We start from the raw sequence: 18,150 nt of genomic DNA on the forward strand, positions 1-18,150 counted from the left end.
GTGCTTGAAGGTTCTCCCTTAAATATTTTCTAGCAGACTATCTGAAGAAAGGGAATCAGCACTTATTGAATCACATTTCTCCAAAAGACATCCTCTACCTCTACTCCAGGCATTCTACTTTCAGAAAAATTAAATTTAATTCTAAACATTTTAACTTGTCTTTTTCTATGAATTAAAGGCAGAAGTGAATAGGCTTGAATTTCACAGTAATATCGATATACAATTAATTATGTAAGTGAAAAAAAGGATTTAAAAAGCAATTTAATTTAAAATTGATTCTAAATTTACCAAAATATAATTTAAGGGTTTCTAATTATTTATAAAAAATTTTAAATTATATTTGACTCTTTATGAATATTTTTGTTTCAAATTCATAAAAATAGTTTAAGAATTCAAACATCATACAATTGAAATGGAAAGGAAAAGAATGAAACCACAACCAAGTAAAAAATCAGAAGTACTGCTTCTGGCAGAAAAATAACATTTTAGCTTCTCACGTGATACATTTTTTCTCTTTCTGGGTGTGAGTTATATCATCTTAATTGGCATTTTTCAGCAAGCATTCATGTCTCAGCATCTGAATTTATAGACACAGGTGGCAGAAAATATTTCACAGAAGATATTTATGAAAGGATGCTGACAGAAGGTAGACCATTCAGGCTCTCTGTCTTACAAGTGTGTGAATTTTTAGTGGCGATTCTCAGGGAAGGAGATAACTAGAGCTGAGTCAACCAATGGCAGGGCTCTAAGGATAAGTCCAGGTGAGGCTGCATGTGAGGTCCACGGCTGCCATGGCTCTCTTCTTAGGAGGTCGGTGGTCCCTTGACTTTGCAGACCAGCCAGTGTTGTTTCAGTTCTTGCCACAGTTGGTCAGTTAGCTTCTGTTGCTTACAGCCAAGGAACCCTGACTAATACAAGACCCTAATGATTTTACATATGAACGAGCAAATGTTTTTACTTTCAAAGTCTTTAATCACACATCCTAAATAGTAAAAACCTTTTGAGCAAGTACACTGTACATAGATATAAAGACAATTCTCTAAATATCTACTGACATATTAATTAGACATTATGAAATATAAAATGAAGGTAATTATAAAGGATGATATTAAAATAACTGTAATAAGGTATGAATATTTCTTTCTGCACTCCGATAATATTTTGCAAACACCCTGGTATTGATTGACATTCCCTTCAAAGACAACAGATCTAAGGAGTGCTGAGGTAATGAATTACAATGCTCTTGGAGTCTCATACTGTATGGAAACAAAAATTCAACTCAGATTATAAAGAAAAAACACACAAAAATAAGTAAAAAAAAGGACAAAGTAGCCTTAGCCGGGTTTGCTCAGTGGATAAATCGTTGGCCTGCGGACCAAGGGACCCAGGTTCAATTCTGGTCAAGGACACGTGCCTTGATTGCAGTCTCCACCTTGGCCCAGGCCCTGGTCAGGGCTCATGCAGGAGGCAACCAAATCGATGTGTTTCTCTTACATTGCTGTTTCTCTGTCTTTCCCTCTCTCTTCCCTAAAAATCAATGGAAAAATATCATTGGATGAGGATTAACAACAACAATAAAAAGTAGAACAAGAAACCTATGCCTTGGCCAGTTTTGCTCAGTGGATAGAGCATCAGCCTGTGGACCAAAGGGTCCTGGGTTCGATTCTGATTCCGGTCAAGGGCATGTGCCTTGATTGCAGGCTCCTCCCCATCCCGGGGCCCTGGCCAGGGCTCATGCAGGAGGCAACCAATTGATGTGTTTCTCTCACATAGATATTTCTCTCTGTCTTTCCCTCTTTCTTCCATTCTCTCTAGAAAGCAATGGAAAAATATCCTCGGGTGAGGATAAAAAACAAAAAAGAAAGAAAGAAACCTGTGAGTTGGAGAATATTGAATGATTGTCACATAGAAACAGGACAGACACCAACTGTGAAAGTGACAGAGGAAGTCATTTACCAAATTTCATATTTGCTGACTGCGTCTGCAATGACTGTTAAACCTCAAGATCATTTACTAACACAGCCAAAGAGCTTCCGAGCTAGAAGGCAACTTAATGGTCAGGAATGTTCATTTTCAGAGTAGTAAACTTCAACTGGAGAGAAAAATGAGTTTCCTGAGGACACATGGCATTTTGATTCAGTATAAATTCTCACAAGGAAAGCAGTTAATAGGTAGAAAAATATAAATTCTATTAAGAAATGATTGACACAAATGACTTTAAGAGGCAACAGGAATCCAAATTATGAATTCAGGAGCCCTGGGATGTAAAGGAGATTAGGGAAATCATCTTGTCCAGAGAGGAACTAATGGAATAAGTCACCAAAGTAAAGTTACATAAGCATCTCAAGAGAGAAAACGCCAAAGGGTGGAAAATTCCAGGCAGAAAGTTGGGGTAGTGAAAGGATATCGAAAGAACAGGAGGCCAAAAAGAGATCAGGGCTGAACAGAAAAAAGACTGGAGGAGAAGTCAGTAGTCCATTTAAAGCCACAGGAACATGAAGGGGGTTTATGTTAATGGTTCTTCAGCCCTTTGCTTGACGACACTGCTGGAGAATTGTCACGCTATTTTAAGCCCCTTCCATAAGGCATCCTGGGTTGTTTGGTGGCTATACAGCAGATCTGGTCCCTTTTGCATTAGTCCCATTTCTAGTGAGATAAATGTCCAGGCTTCATACATGCGGTCAGAAGATCTCTGAGGGTCTTAGGAACTCAAAACAAACATCACATGTGTGTGTTTCCAACATGGTTCAAACAGACCAGAAAATTTCAGGGAACTTGATTTTCTATAACCATCCAGTAAAACCCTTGACATCTCAAGAGACCAAAGGTAAGACCATGGGTTTGTTTGTTAAAAAACAAAATACTGTGGGAATAAGAATTGAAGTTATGAAAATATACAATTTTTCCAACCAGAGGAGCCCTAAAATTTATTACACCATCTAATATCCTCATTTTGTTGAGGAAGTTAAGACGGTGTGATGATTAATTTTATGCATAGACTTGGCTGAGCCACGGGGCCCAGATATTTGCTCAAACATAATTCTGGATGTAGTCTGTAAAGATGTTTTTAAAAAAATATTTTTATTGTTTTCAGAGAGAGGAAAGGAGGCGGGAGAGAGAGATAGAAACATCAATGATAAGAGAGAATCAGGATCAGCTGCCTCCAGCATGCCCCCTACTAGGGATCCAGCCTGCAACCAGGGCATGTGCCCTGACCAAACCGTGACCCTCTGGTTCATAGATCAAGGCTCAACCACATAACCACACTGGCCAGGCTCTGTGAAGGTGTTTCTTGAATAAGGTTAACATTTAAATCAGTGGACTTGAGTGAGGCAGATTATTCTGCATAATTCGGAGAGCTTCATTAAATAAGTGAAAGGTCTTTATAGGACAAAGACTGACCTCCACTGGGCAAGTTCTTCTAGCAGATTGCCTTTGGATGCACTGCAACTCTCCTCTGGGTCTTCAGCTGCCAGCCTACCATCAGATTTTGGAGTTGCCACGCCTCCACAATTACATGAGTCTCTCTCATAAGGGAGACTTAGTCTCTATATTTATACATATACACATTCATATTCTGTTGATTCTATCTCTCTGGAGAATCCTAATACTGATTTTGATACTGAGAGTGGTTCTAGAGACACAGAATCTTAAAGATGAGTTTTCTGAACTGGTTCTCAGGCTTCTGGAATTGGCTTTCTAATCTGATTAGATTTAAAGGCACTAATGACTATTTCCAGTAGGAAAGAGCACTGATAGTCCATGAATGATGTAGTGATAGAGATATGCAAAATATCATCACTGGATACTTGTAACCAAACACCTACAGGAGGTACAATTCAGGGTGACCATCTATATGACCTCTTTAAACGTTTTTGTCAAACTAATGAGTATAATGAGATTGGCTGTTTGCTTCTAATGTCACTGGACAAAGTGAGGAAAGAAAAGGATGAGCTCAGGGATTCAAATTCCCAGCTCAAGTGCTGCATAAATGACCTGAAAGCTACCATGTCTGCCCTGAGAGAGACCCTTCTCTCATGTAGCTGCAGAGCTGAGATTGCTGAAAGCCAAGCCCAGAATCTCATCTTGCAAGTGGCTGAATTGCAAACTACATTTCCCAACCCCACAGGGTGTCTACTGTTAAAGTGAGGGCCTTGATTGGAAAGGAATGGGATCCTGAACATTAGAATGTGGACCTGGTGAAGCTGGGGACTTTGAGCTACTAAATTATGATAAATTTCCTTGCCGGTACAATTGGTAACCTCTCTAACCCCATCAAAAGAGATTAACTTTGCACTGACTAAGGAAACTGTAATGCTTCCTCTGATGTAGTTGCCTCAGAAGACATTTATTCTCTTAGGACCCACCCTAACCATCTCCCTGCTTCTAAACCAATACTAGACTCAAGTCCCAGCAGGACCCTAAAGATGAGATACAAAAGTACAAAGAACAACTTGATTTTTCAGATTCATACAGAAATTCAGAGAATATGTATGGGAATGTTCATCAAAGGTGTAGGATAAGGGTGGAAGGAACATAAATTTGGATCAGACTCAATTTACTGATATGGGGCCTCTAAGCAGAGACATTGCAATTAATATTGTAGCTTGGGGAGTTAAAAAAGTTCTCTACCAGTTTGTTTGTTTGGTTGACTCAGACATGGACCAAAAAGTGGTCCCCAGTACATGAATTTGAAATATCAGGACTACATTGGTTTACTCTAGAGGAAAGGATTCAAAGGCTTAGGAAGAGTGGAATGATAGAGTGGATTTATCATCCAACATGGGAGGGTTCATAGGCCATATCTTTCAACAGAACTGTGAGAAATAACTTTCTGAGGAGAGCCTCATAGTCCTTGAAGAGTTCTGTTATCACTCATCTCTGTAGGCTAGAACTTATAATTGGAACTATTTCAACTAAAGAGGAAAAGCTCAATGCAATGGGAATAATTGATCACAGAGTGGCGGGGGCCAAGTGGTGACCCTCATTTGCCAAAGTCAATGTGGACATGATTCCCATAATGGGCAGCAGAGTCAAAGCAGTAATCAGAAGAGTGTGACTTGCAGAGACCAATAGTGTTGCCTATGGGATCTCGATGTTCCTAAAAGTGATAGATGGGAAGCCTACTAAATTCTTACTTGATTTGTGTAAGTAAAATACTCCTAAGTTAAGTGAACAAAAGTCTAACTGGAGTCATAAAAACAGACAGTCATGGCCCCTCCATCAAGTCCAAGACTTCATGTCCTTTATAGACCCAGAAATACTTGCATGAAGGGGAGGTCAACCCCTTAAGGAAGAACCCCAGCACACTGCCAAAAAGTTATATATTAATCTTTCTTCAACCTTCCCCAAAGGGACCTATGGCCTTTTCCCAGGGTGACCGTACAGTAGGAAAAAGGAAATAATCAGACTTTTTCTGGGATTACTGAGCACTAACTCTGAATTGACACTAATTCCAGGAGATGCCTCAGGTTGCCCTGTTCCCCCAGAGTAGGGACTTAACGGAGGTTAGGTGAGCATTGGAGTTATAGTTCACATCGCTCTCACAGTGGGACCAGGCTTTTGCTTTCTCATTGTTGATTTAGGAGATTGGAATAAATGAATGATTCTTTATTACTTTTGGGTTATAATCTACTTAGTGATTTTCATAAAAGTTGTATACTTTCTCTTTAGAAAATTCATATTCACACAACATTTTGCATATAAGGGATATAAAAAATCTTCTGACATTCCTGTACTTAATATACCAAATGATCTGTCCCCTCTCCAGTTCACCTGGCACTAGATCTCTCCCTTTCTTTAATACTCTGCTCATATTTTATAATGGACATGGTGTAGTGTTGTCTCTAAAGGCATCAAGATTACCGCTCGCTGCACTCTCCTTGTCTTTGAACATATGAACTATGCACCTAGAGCTGCCTGTGCCATTGATTCTGTATGACTTTGTATACATGTGTGCATATATACATAGTACTGAACCTCAGTTACAGAGAGTTGAGTATATATAATTCTCCTCACTTAGGGTACACTATCCTCACTGATCTTATCTCATTTTTTCTCATTTTCTTTCTTCCCCATTCACCTCCCCCATTGTCCTGTCTCCTGGCTCACCATAAAAATCTACTTGCTTGAAGCTCTTTGGGAATTAAAATTTTAAGCTGCAGACTAAGATCATTTAGTTCTAGTCCAAACACTTATTTTACAATGAAAAAAACTGAGGAGGCAAAGAGGTGATTCTTAAAAAGTATAAGGAAAGTGGCTCTGGCTGGGTGGCTCACTTGGTTACAGCGTCAACTCGATATGTCAAGGTTGTGAGTTTGATCCTTAGTTGGGGCACATACAAGAATCAACCAATGAATGTAAAAATAAGTGGAACAACAAATTGACATCTCTCTCTCTCTCTCCCTATCGCCCTCTCTAAATATCAATCAATTTAATCATTTTTTTAAAAGGAAAGTCCTTTTTGGTTCACCTAAAGTTATCACACCATGGAAAGGAATACTTGGTAGTTGTTATTAAAATTTCTACAGTTTGTTTTTTTGTTAGGTAAATCCCTAGATGTAAAATTTCCTTTTATCTGTTACTAAATAAAAACTTTGAAATGTCTGAAATCCATTCTTAATATAATTTTTGGTGTGCTTTAAGTATATAATTTACTTTCAACAATTAAAAACTAAAATTTTGAACATCTTCAGAATATAAGGCAATGCACATCATAAGAAAAAATATTTTCTAGAATATTTAGAAAATATCTTTTTCTCTCCCGTTCCCTATCCTCTTTTTAAAAGTCGTTATTCACAGTTATCTGCAGAATAGGCAGGCCCAAGGAGGCTTGACTGTACCATATCAGCCCATTCCCCAGTCATGGCTCATTGGATTAAAAGGGGACATCCGATCCAGCTGGTTCAACTGAGTTCCTTCTCCCACTCCAAATTCCTTCTGACTTGGGATGCTGAAAATCTGGGTCAGTTAGCTGTTGGCAATGAACCAATAAGATTATTCATACAGACTTGGAAGGTTGAGGCTGTATTTTTTATTAGGCTGGATGGGCAACATGAAACTCCAGAGATTGGACTGTAGACTCGCAAAGAGAAGCAGAGAGAGAAATTTGGTTTCTCCAGTGAGAGAGAGAGAGCAAAAGGCAACAAGCAGGCCCTGGCCGGTTTTTCAGTGGTTAGAGTGTTGACCCAGCAGACTGAAGGGTCTCAGGTTTGATTCCTAGTCATTGTCAAGTTCCTCAGTTGCAGGTTTGATCCCTGAGAGAGGGCCAGTTGATGTGTCTCTCTCACATCAATGTTTATTTCTCCCTCCCTCCCTCCCTCTCTCTCCCTTCCCTTCCACTCTCTAAAAATCTGTGAAAATCTGGTGAGGATTGACAACAAAAAAGGCAAAAAGCAGTCGAGGTTCTTGCCTTCCATTCTCCTGTCTCTGTTTCAGTCCCCTTTGTCCTGTTCTTCTTGTCTGAGATGGCCTCTGGAGCTAGTCTGGGTTTCTTTTTTTTTTTTTTTTTTAATATATTTTATTGATTTTTTTACAGAGAGGAAGGAAGAGGGATAGAGAGCTAGAAACATCGATGAGAGAGAAACATCGACCAGCTGCCTCCTGCATGCCCCCCACCGGGGATGTGCCCGCAACCAATGTACATGCCCTTGACCGGAATTGAACCTGGGACCTTTCAGTCCGCAGACCGACGCTCTATCCACTGAGCCAAACCGGTTTTGGCTAGTCTGGGTTTCTTGTCCTTACAACTAAAATACCCCCTTGACTAAGCCTTACGACATTATCCATAAGGTTGACTGGCTTAATTCAACTTAATGTTCAGCTCAAGGAATACTTGAGTCCACAAGTTCAGCTGGAACTACAAAACTCTAAAAGAGATTCCATTTATGGTTTTCCTTTATATATATAAAAAATTATAAATGTCTTTTCTTCCAAGTAAAAGTCACTTCCCCAAATTAAAAAAATCAAATTCTAGCTGAATAAAATATTAATCGTATAGGGATGAAAATTATAAATCTCTGCCTGCCCTGCATGGCTCAGTGGTTGAGCGTCGACCTATGAACCAGGAGGTCATGGTTCCATTCCATGTCAGGGCATATGCCCAGGTTGCGGGCTTGATCCCCGGTGGTGAGGGACGTGCAGAAGGCAGTCGATCAATGATTCTCTCTCATCATTGATATTTCTAGCTCTTTCTCCCTCTCCCTTCCTCTCTGAAATCAACAAATTTTTTTAAAAAAAAGTTCTAAAGCTCTGCCATATTTTAAATGTTGTTGATCCCCCAAGTCCCCCCCAACACATCCTCTCTAATAAAATGGTAATGTGCAAATTAACCATCACTCCACTACATAAGCTACACCCACCAGCCAAGCCACGCCCACCAGCCAATCAGGGCGAGTATGCAAATTAACCCCAATCCAAGATGGCTACAGCCACAGAGAGCAAGGTTTCCCAGGTAACAGAGGAAGCCAAGCTTTCCATAGCCGTTGCAGGCCTAAGCCTCCACTCAAGCCACAAAGTTTCAATTATACAAGGTAAACAAATTCAAACAAATGGCAGCAGAATGGAGCTTGAGAGAGCAGGCCAGGGTTGCCGGCGGCAACAGGGGAAGCAAAGCTTTCCGCACACCCTGGCCGGGCTCACCTGCTTAAGGCTACAAAGTTTCAATTGTAGAAGGTGAATTAACTGCCACAGAAATGGCTGCTGCCCCAGAAATGGCTGCCACCCCAGGCTACAAAGTTTCAATTATAGAAGGAAAATAAATTCCAGATACCAGGGCCTCCCCTTGGGTTGCCAGGAGGCGTGGCCGGCCTGCAAACCACCACAGGCCCCTCGCTCAGGCCGCCCCACACCTCAAGGGAACCCCCACCTGATCCAGGACGCCCTTCAGGGCAAACCAGCTGGCCCCCACCCCTGTACCAGGCCTCTATCCTATCTAATAAAAGAGTAATATACAGATTGATCATCACTGCAACACACAATATAGCTGCCCCCATGTGGTCAAAGATCCTGCCCCCATGTGGACACAAGATGGCCACTACAAGATGGCCAGCAGGAGAGGGCAGTTGGGAGGCACCCGGCCTGCAAGGAAGGGCAGTTGAGAGGAACCAGGCTTGCAAGGGAGGGCAGTTGGAGGTGATCAACCCTGCAGGAGAGGGCAGTTAGGGGTGACCAGGCTGGCAGAGGAGGGAAGTTGGGGGCAAACAGGCTGGCAGGGGAGCAGTTAAGCATCAACCAGGCTGGCAGCGGAGTGGTTAGGGGGTGATCAGGCTGGCAGGCAGAAGCGGTTAGGGACAATCAGGAAGGCAGGCAGGCAAGCAGTTGGGAGCCAGCAGTCCTGGATTGTGAGAGGGATGTCCGACTTCCCGTTTAGGCCCGATCCCACCAGGATCGGGCCTAAACGGGAAGTCGGACATCCCTCCAGGAGTCCCAGATTGGAGAGGGTACAGGCTGGGCTGAGGGACAACCCCCCGCCGTGCACAAATTTCGTGCACTGGGCTTCTAGTTATTTCTATAAAGCACTAGCTCTCAAATTTTTAAGATTTATTCAATAATCAAATATATATACGATCTTTAGACACACACATACACAAATATCTTTAGACCTGTGTTAAGTCTCCAACTCTACTCCATAATTTTAAAAAAAATGTTGACATAATTTCAACCTTAGAGAAAAGTTGGCAAAAGAAGTACAAATAACTTTTATCTGAACCATTTGTGAGTAAGTGGGCTACGTGATGTCTCTTCCCCCCAAATACCTTCGTGTTTAATTGCTACAAACACGGGCATTCCATTGAATACCCACAGCACAACTATTTAGGTCAGGAAATTTAACAGTTACATTCCTACCATCTAATCTACAGACACCATTCAAATTTCACCAAGTGTCCCAAATATGCCCTTACAATGAAAGGATCCAATCCAGGAGCATGTGCTGCATTCAGTTGTTAGGTCTCTTTAGTCTCCTTCAATCTGGAAGAGTTCCTTCATCTTTCCTTGAATTTTACAACCTTGACATTAAGATTTCAGGACAGTTATTTTGTAGAATGTTCCTGATTGTGTATTTGTCAGATATTCCTTCGTGGTTATATTTTTGACAGGAATATAACGGCAACAATACTGAAGTCTTCTCATTGTATCCTATCAGGAATTATGTGATTTTCGTTTTTTCCAAATACTATTTGTGTTCACTTTGATCACTTGATTAAGTTTGGGTCTGCCAGGACTCTTCCCTATAAAGTTTCTCTTCTTCTTTTGTAATTAGGTATTTTGTGCAGAGGTCCTTTGAAACAATGTAAATATCCTATTTCGGATCAAAACTTAACCAGGCAGTTTAGCATCCATTTACATTTTGGGATGAATTAATTCTTACTAAAATAGTTTCCAAATGAACAATTTTATTATTTTTCAATATTTTATTAGTTGGCATTCTTCTGTAAGAAAAGGCTTTTGCTTCTTTTCATTCACTTATTCATGTATGTAAGTCTGCAAAAGTATAGATTAATGGATTTCTGTTTCATTCAATGGGTTACCACTGTTACCACCATTATTATCATTATTTTGAAGCTCCCAGATTTGATCAATGAGAATAGCTTCAATTTGGCTTCTGTGTCCTTCAGACATGCCTCTAACATTTTTTGAACATTGCCTTACTTTTTGGCACACTAAGGCCTAGGTTCATCTTGTACAGCCCTAAAAATCAGCTCTTCTCCAAAAATCCCCACTTCTTCCTAGTTGAGAATTATATTTAAAAAGCAAGTGTTAGGTGCTTGATGTGCTTGACTTTGGGGTATCGATGCTTGCAAGCCCTCTTAGTAGAAATATCTAGATAAAACACACACACACACACACACACACACACACACACACACACACACACACACCATACATGTATTCTTAATTTTTTATTAAACATTTTTTTCACTTTTTTATTTTAAATTTTATTGGGGTGACATTAGTCTACATGAACATATAGGTTACCTGTGTGGGTTACTAATTTACAAAATCTGTATATAGGACCATGTGCCCACCACCCAAAGTCAAATCTTCTCCTGTCACCTCATATTAGGACCCCTTTCTTCCCCCAACCCCCTCCTTCTGACAACCACCACACTGCTGTTTGTGTACATAAGTTTCAGTTTTATATTCCACATATGAGTTAAATCATATAGTTCTTAGCTTTCTCTGTTTGACTTTTTTCACTTCGCATAATCAAGGTCCACCATGTTGTTGTAAACTTTAATGTTGACATATTTATTTTTATATCCCTCTATACATATTAAAAATCAGGAGTTCACATTGAAACCTCCAATTCCAATCCAACAGCATTGGGTTCATTTTTCTCCCTTTCCATAGTTGTCATTCTTTTCTCTAATAGTAAGAAACCTGGCTCCCACTGTCATTATTCTTCCTGATTGTGTTAAGCCCTCTTTATGTAAATAATCTCTTTTCTCCATCTTGACTGCAACACAGGTGCCCTTGTTACCTAACTCAACTGACAACCTGACTGAGATCCTCCTCCTCCTCCTAGGTGAATGCTCTTCTTGTCCCACTCAGAGACTCAACAAGACACTACCACACACCCTCCCAGCATGGATGTCTTCCTCACCCATTTCGGGCCTGAACCACATGCTATACCACCCCGCACTTCCACGCTTGCTCTTTCCCACCTAAAGGCTATGGTTCTGAATTACTCAGGAAGAAAGAAAGGAATAAAAGGAACTTCCAAGTTTTTGGATTTTTTTTTTTTTATATTTTATTGATTTTTTACAGAGAGGAAGGGAGAGGGACAGAAAGCTAGAAACATCGATGACAGAGAAACATCGACCAGCTGCCTCCTGCACGCTCCTCACCGGGGATGTGACCAGCTGCCTCCTGCACGCCCCCCACTGGGGATGTGCCCGCAACCAATGTACATGCCCTTGACCGGAATCAAACCCGGGACCCCCCCAGTCCGCAGACCGATGCTCTATCCACAGAGCCAAACTGGTTTCGGCGGAACTTCCAAGTTTTAAAGTTCAGATGCAATTGCCTCACTTGATGCTAAAAAGTGGGTTTTAATTTAAAAAAAAGTCATAACTTCTCTTCCACCTAGATTACTCATTGGGGATTTAGTCTAAATTTGGGCTTGTCAGTAATAAGAGACTAAAAGCCATAAAATATTCTGTCATAAGAACAATGTATAAATAAATCACAAGAAGTACATTCTGTACTTTTGTATTGAAATGTTAACTCTCCTATTAGAAATGAAATTCCCCAGAGAGAAATCCACAGAAATGAGAATTGAGAACCACCCTTCAAGTATAGTCTCTCTTTCATTTTTCTATTCCAGATAGGGACTGATTTTTCTGACATTAATTGACTTGCCTAAAGGGGTTTACCTCCTGGGAGGTCATATTATTTTTTGATTGATCATACACCAGTGACTGCTAATGGATTTCATTAATAACATTTCCAAGCTCATTTGTCTTTCTGGTCTCCGAAGTGTCTGGTGGTTTTCTGTAAAAGCATATCCACTTAGCAAAAAATCAAAAGATTTTCTTAACTAGTATTACCAAACTGAATCTCACTTTTAGTGTAATTAAATAGTAGTTTGCTATTTAAAGTAATACTGACCTTACTTTAGCAAAGGTCATATATATTGAAACAGAAAGAGGCACGACTTTTAGGTACTCAGACTTTCATTATTTAGCAACTATTTAATAAAGTATGTATTTACTACTTATTGAGTACCTACTTTGTGTACAACACTGAGCTAGAGGCTACATGAGATTATAATTCCATAATAAGAGTAATAGCTCAGATATTTTAAAATTGTAAAATGTCAGTAATTTTATCTGTATCATCCTGTTTACTCTTTATAGTAATCAGTTGTGAGGTCTACCTTTTTTATAATTGTAGATGAGCAGGATAATGTCCTTGGAGTTTTTAAATGGCTTTCTCAAGACTACAAAATTGTATAGAAAATCCTACCTCTCATTCATTCATTAATTCATGAGTGTTTATTGAGCCCTTTCAATGTGCCAGTATCATGCTTGGTTCTAGGGACAAAGTGATAGATCAGAGGGAGAACCCAGTCATCATGAGGCTTATAGTTTAGCAGGGAAGGTGGTCAAATTAAGCATATTATTACAATCAAGTATGACAACTGGATGGCTACATTAAGTATAGGGTGCCGGGGAGGCACTCAGCCGGCAAAAAGAAGTTAGCCGTGTGCAGGGCTGAGCAGAGATATCTATGCAGGGAAAGCATCATGCTTGTAAGTGGTCACAAAATTTAATGACACTACACTTACATATACAGAGAAACTGTAATTTCTTCAATTTGCCTATAACTCTTATGGTCTATCCCTATGCCTCCACCCACTGGCTGGGAGGGAAGTAAAGCTTAGTCCTTTCAGATAGAGTTCAATCTCTGTTGGATAAAAGTGTGCTTGCTGTATCTCTCAGATGACGTCCCTACTCCTTCTTCTCTCCAGAAGATGGGACTGTCCATATAGGATGAGGGATGGGTTATAACTCCTCTTGGGCAGGGAGAAGAGAGTGATGGGTCTCTACTCTCTAGAGCCACGTGACTTCGTCTGCCTGGCTTTTGGGGTACTGCTGGCCTCCGATGCTAGTATCTGCATCTGGTGAACTTTGGGTCTGTTCTCCTCGTGCAAGCAGGGCTTTCTTCCCAGCAGATGAAGGCTGGCGTTGGCTTCAGCTAGAGCTCAGAGCACCCTGAGGTCTGGCTCGGACACCTATGCAGACCTGGCCCAGGTGATCTGCTCTGTGCCACACTTCCCTTCCTGAGAACCCTCTTTAGAAGCTCCGCAGCCAGATTCTCAGGTACTTTTGGGTTCTGGAAACTAAGGGTAAGGGTTTGGGGAAGCTCAACTGGAGCACTTCCTCTAGTTAATCTCTACACCTCAGGTAACAACAATGTGGCTCACCCCAGCCTGGACTGCGGCAGACTGGGCAGCGGCCTCCTCTGGAACACTGAATGGCAGCGGTGGGCAGCGGTGTGAGGTGAGAGCTCCTTTCTGCCTCATTGTCATCTTCACTTTTTAAAAGCTCATCTCACTCTCCTGTCTCTTTCTCTGTTTCATCTTTCCACAACTACCCCAGAATTGGAAAGGGTTTCCCTCGTTTCTATTCTCTCTTATGTGAAACTCAACAGTGTGTCCCTGGAAATTCTCTCTCCATATGCTTAAAAAAAGTTAGAGCAATTCATATAGGATTTTCTCAAGAGATAGCCTGAGTCTTGCTACGAATTCCCATTTATGAATGTTAAAAATTGAATATTACCACAGTTACTTTCTTGCATTCCTTCTGGAACAAAGCTTTATCTCACCCCAGAGAGAGGTGCCTCAAGCAGACTGGGGTGAGACATATTTTTAGATAGGCAAAGGAGGAAAGCATGTTGATAAAATTTTAAGTACTTCCAAAAGTACTTGGAAGTACTCAATTACATGTGCCAAGAGCCCTGACTGAGAAAGAGTTGGGCACATTTAAGGAACTGGAAGAAGCTGACCTTGCTCTCTGGAGAGAGCACTGAGGGGTATAAAAAAGGTGTCTATCATTCAGCGCTTACTCTGTGCCAGCACAGAAGACCAGAAGGAAAGCCCTTCCCAAGGGCTAGAGCAGTGGTTCTCAACCTTCCTAATGCCGCGACCCTTTAATACAGTTCCTCATGTTGTGGTGACCCCCAACCATAAAATTATTTTCATTCCACTTCATAACTGTAATTTTGCTACTGTTATGAATCGTAATGTAAATATCTGTGTTTTCTGATGGTCTTAGGCGGCCCTGCTAATGATTCATTACATTATGATTCATAACAGTAGCAAAATTACAGTTATGAAGTAGAATGAAAATAATTTTATGGTTGGGGGTCACCACAACATGAGGAACTGTATTAAAGGGTCGCAGCATTAGAAAGGTTGAGAACCGCTGGGCTAGAGGAAGCCATTGAACAGAATACTGAGCAAGAGGGTGGCAGGACCAGATGTGCTTTTTGAAAGAGCCCCTCTGGTTGCAGTGAGGACAATGGACCATAAGGAAGAGAATGAGACCAGAAGCGGGAAGTACAGCAAAGTGTAACTACAGGAGCCCAGGTCAGAGATGACGGCTAAGACTGGGAAGGAGCAATTAAGATGGAATATGAGGATATCTATACTAATAAAAGGGTAATATGCTAATTAGACTGGGTCGACCAGACATCTTCCAGTCGTCCAGTCCTCCTTCTGGACAAAGCCACGGTGGCGGGGGCTGAGGCAGAGGCAGTTAGAGGCGATTAGGCTGGCAGGGGAGCAGTTAGGGGCAAGCAGGCCAGCAGGGGAGAGTGGTTAGGGGTGATTAGGCAGCAGGGGAGGGTGGTTAGGGGCGATCAGGGCCGGCAGACAGAAAGGTTACGGGCTATCAGGCAGGCAGGCACAGGCGGTTAGGGGTGATCAGGCTGGCAGGCAGGTAGGTGAGTGGTTAGGAGCCAGCAGTCCCAGATTGCGAGAGGGATGTTCGACTGCCGTTTTAGGCCCAATCCCTGTGGGCTAAACTGGCAGTTGGACATCCCCCGAAGGGTCTCAGATTGGAGAGGGTGCAGGCCGGGCTGAAGGGACCCCCCCCCCCATGCATGAATTTTGTGCACCGGGCCTCTAGTACTGTATATTAGAGAGAGAGCTTTCTGACTAATTATAGGTGTGGGAGGGGGAGACAAGGAAAGTCTCAATGATGAGCCTAAGATTTCTGGCTTGAACAGCAAAATAGACGCTGGTGACTTTCTAAGACAATAAACTCTTAATAGAAAGCAGACTTCTGGGGATGGATGAGGTGGTGGAGTTCCATTTTGGATATTTTGAGGACTAGCAGCCATCCCATTATAGGTCTTCACAACCCAATAATGAGCTTACTGTATATTTTATGAGGTGAGAAATTCAAATAATATTTATTCTAAAACCTTTACATTCAGCTATAACCTTCTCTGAAAATTTGATTTAAACATAAAATGAGGACATTGATTTTCAGTTTGATTCGGCAATTTGTGGCTTACCATATCTTATTCCTTCTACCCTTGAGAAGTTTCATTATGCATGCACCTCCATCCTCAGGTTTTTATTCATATGAAAACCTACACATCATTTTAGGTGAATGAAATCCATGTCCTCTTACCATGGAGATTAGAAATATATGCATTATCTTGTGTATGAAAAATATAGTATCAGATCTAGGACACATTTAATAGGCAGGGGCCTTCTTTTCTAATTATTGCTAAAAGTTAAGTCTTTAAGTCAATTAATCTAAAACAGAAGCTCTCATTTTGTCAGCTTCCAAACTTATGACTACTTTATAAAGATACTAGAGGCCCATTGCACGAATTCATGCACCAGTGGGGTCCCTCAGCCTGGCCTGCGGGATTGGGCTGAAACCGGCTCTTCGACATCCCCCAAGGGGTCCCGGATTGCACGAGGGTACAGGCCAGGCCGAGGGACACAACCGGTGCACAGTCAGGGCTGGGGAGTGATGTGGGAGGTACGCTTTGATTGGTTGAACAGCCAACCAGATGACCGGACACTTAGCATATTAGGCTTTTATTATTTGGGATCACATAAAAAGTCACCTTATTAATTATCTATGTATATGTTTATAATCTAGGTTATTTCAGAGGGTATCCCAGGAAGCTGCATTTCTCAAAGCTACTGGTTTACCAACTTTTTCTTTCATACCTGAGAAGCTGTTTACTTACACTTGTTTTAACCATCTCCATCTAGGTTTTAACCATTTTTTAGAGCAAGAGAATTTATGAAGTCTCCAATTAAATATTAAGTTCTCTTTTTGGGTCTATTAGAGTGAAGTCAGGGCCCTGCCTATGGAATAATGAAGAGCGTTTTGATGTGTGTGTGTGTGTGTGTATGTTTCAATTTCAGGCACAAATTTATATTAGTATCATGACCCAGCCAAATTGTCAAACACACAGCTTTGAACTCAATTAGAACACATACTAGCTGTATTCAACTTATTAATCAGGAATTAACTGTCAAACTCACAGCTGCTGGTAGTTTTCAAAAGCTCAGCTGAGGAAAAAAAAGGAAAACACATGGTTGTCTGAAGGATATGCTATACATCCATTCCTTTCTAGAGATAGTATGAAATTCATTTCTGGGTTCAGCCAGAGAGTTACATATGTGGATATTAAAACAATTAATTTCTAAAGTTAATCAATGGACTTCCCTAAGCTTCAGTTTCCAAAATGCAAAATGAAGGAAGATTCATTCATTCAATGATCACTCATTGAACTACTAATATCCAAAGCATTATAATAAGACATAGTCCTACCCCTCAAAGACCCGTCTAACTATCTTTCTAAGTATTTTTTCCTATGACCCAAGAGATAATTATAATTTTACTAGAGGCCCGGTGCATGAAATTTGTGCACAGGCGGGGGGGGGGGGGGCGGTTGTCCCTCAGCCCAGCCTGCACCCTCTCCAATCTGGGACCCCCTCGAGGGATATCTGACTGCCAGTTTAGGCTACCGGGATTGGGCCTAAATGGGCAGTTGGACATCTCTCTCACAATCCAGGACTGCTGGCTCCCAATCACTCGCCTGCCTGCCTGCCTGACTGCCTCTAACCCCTTCTGCCTGCCAGCCTGATCACTCCCTAGCCACACCCCTGCCAGCTTGATCGAGGCCTAACTGCTCCCCTGTCAGCCTGATTGCCCCTAACTGCACTCCCCTGCAGGCCTGGTCCCTCCCAACTGCCCTCCCCTGCTGGTCATCTTGTGGCGGCGACCTTGTGTTCACATGGGGGCGGCCATCTTTGACCACATGGGGGCGGCAATCTTGTGTGTTGGAGTGAAGGTCAATTTGTGTATTACCCTTTTATTATATAGGATTACTATATAATCCTATAACACTCAAAACTGGTAAATAAATGCCCAGATGATGAATAGAGGTGTCAGCTAGGATGCCCTTGGCTATGAAACAGAAACTCCAAATTGGCTTATTAGTAAATAGGACATTTATTATCTCACGTGAAAAAAGGTCCCAAGCTAGGGCAGGCTCCAAAGTTGGTTGATTTAGGGGCGCGATTACATCATCAAAGACCCTTGTTCTTCCCTTCCTCAGCTCTGCCTTTCTCAGTGTTGGCTTTCCACTTGGAATGAAGCACTTTAGGGC

At 41.5% G+C, this 18,150-nt stretch overlaps 1 protein-coding gene across 1 annotated transcript in view; it reads right to left on the minus strand.

The window, feature by feature from the left end:
• MYO3A (myosin IIIA) overlaps positions 1-18,150 on the minus strand; it is a gene marked incomplete at both ends in the record, with an annotated part of 210,068 nt that overhangs the window by 165,575 nt on the left and 26,343 nt on the right. The window lies entirely within an intron of this gene.

Source organism: Cnephaeus nilssonii (genome assembly GCF_951640355.1).
Source record: "Cnephaeus nilssonii genome assembly, chromosome: 1".
Lineage (NCBI taxonomy): Eukaryota > Metazoa > Chordata > Mammalia > Chiroptera > Vespertilionidae > Cnephaeus > Cnephaeus nilssonii.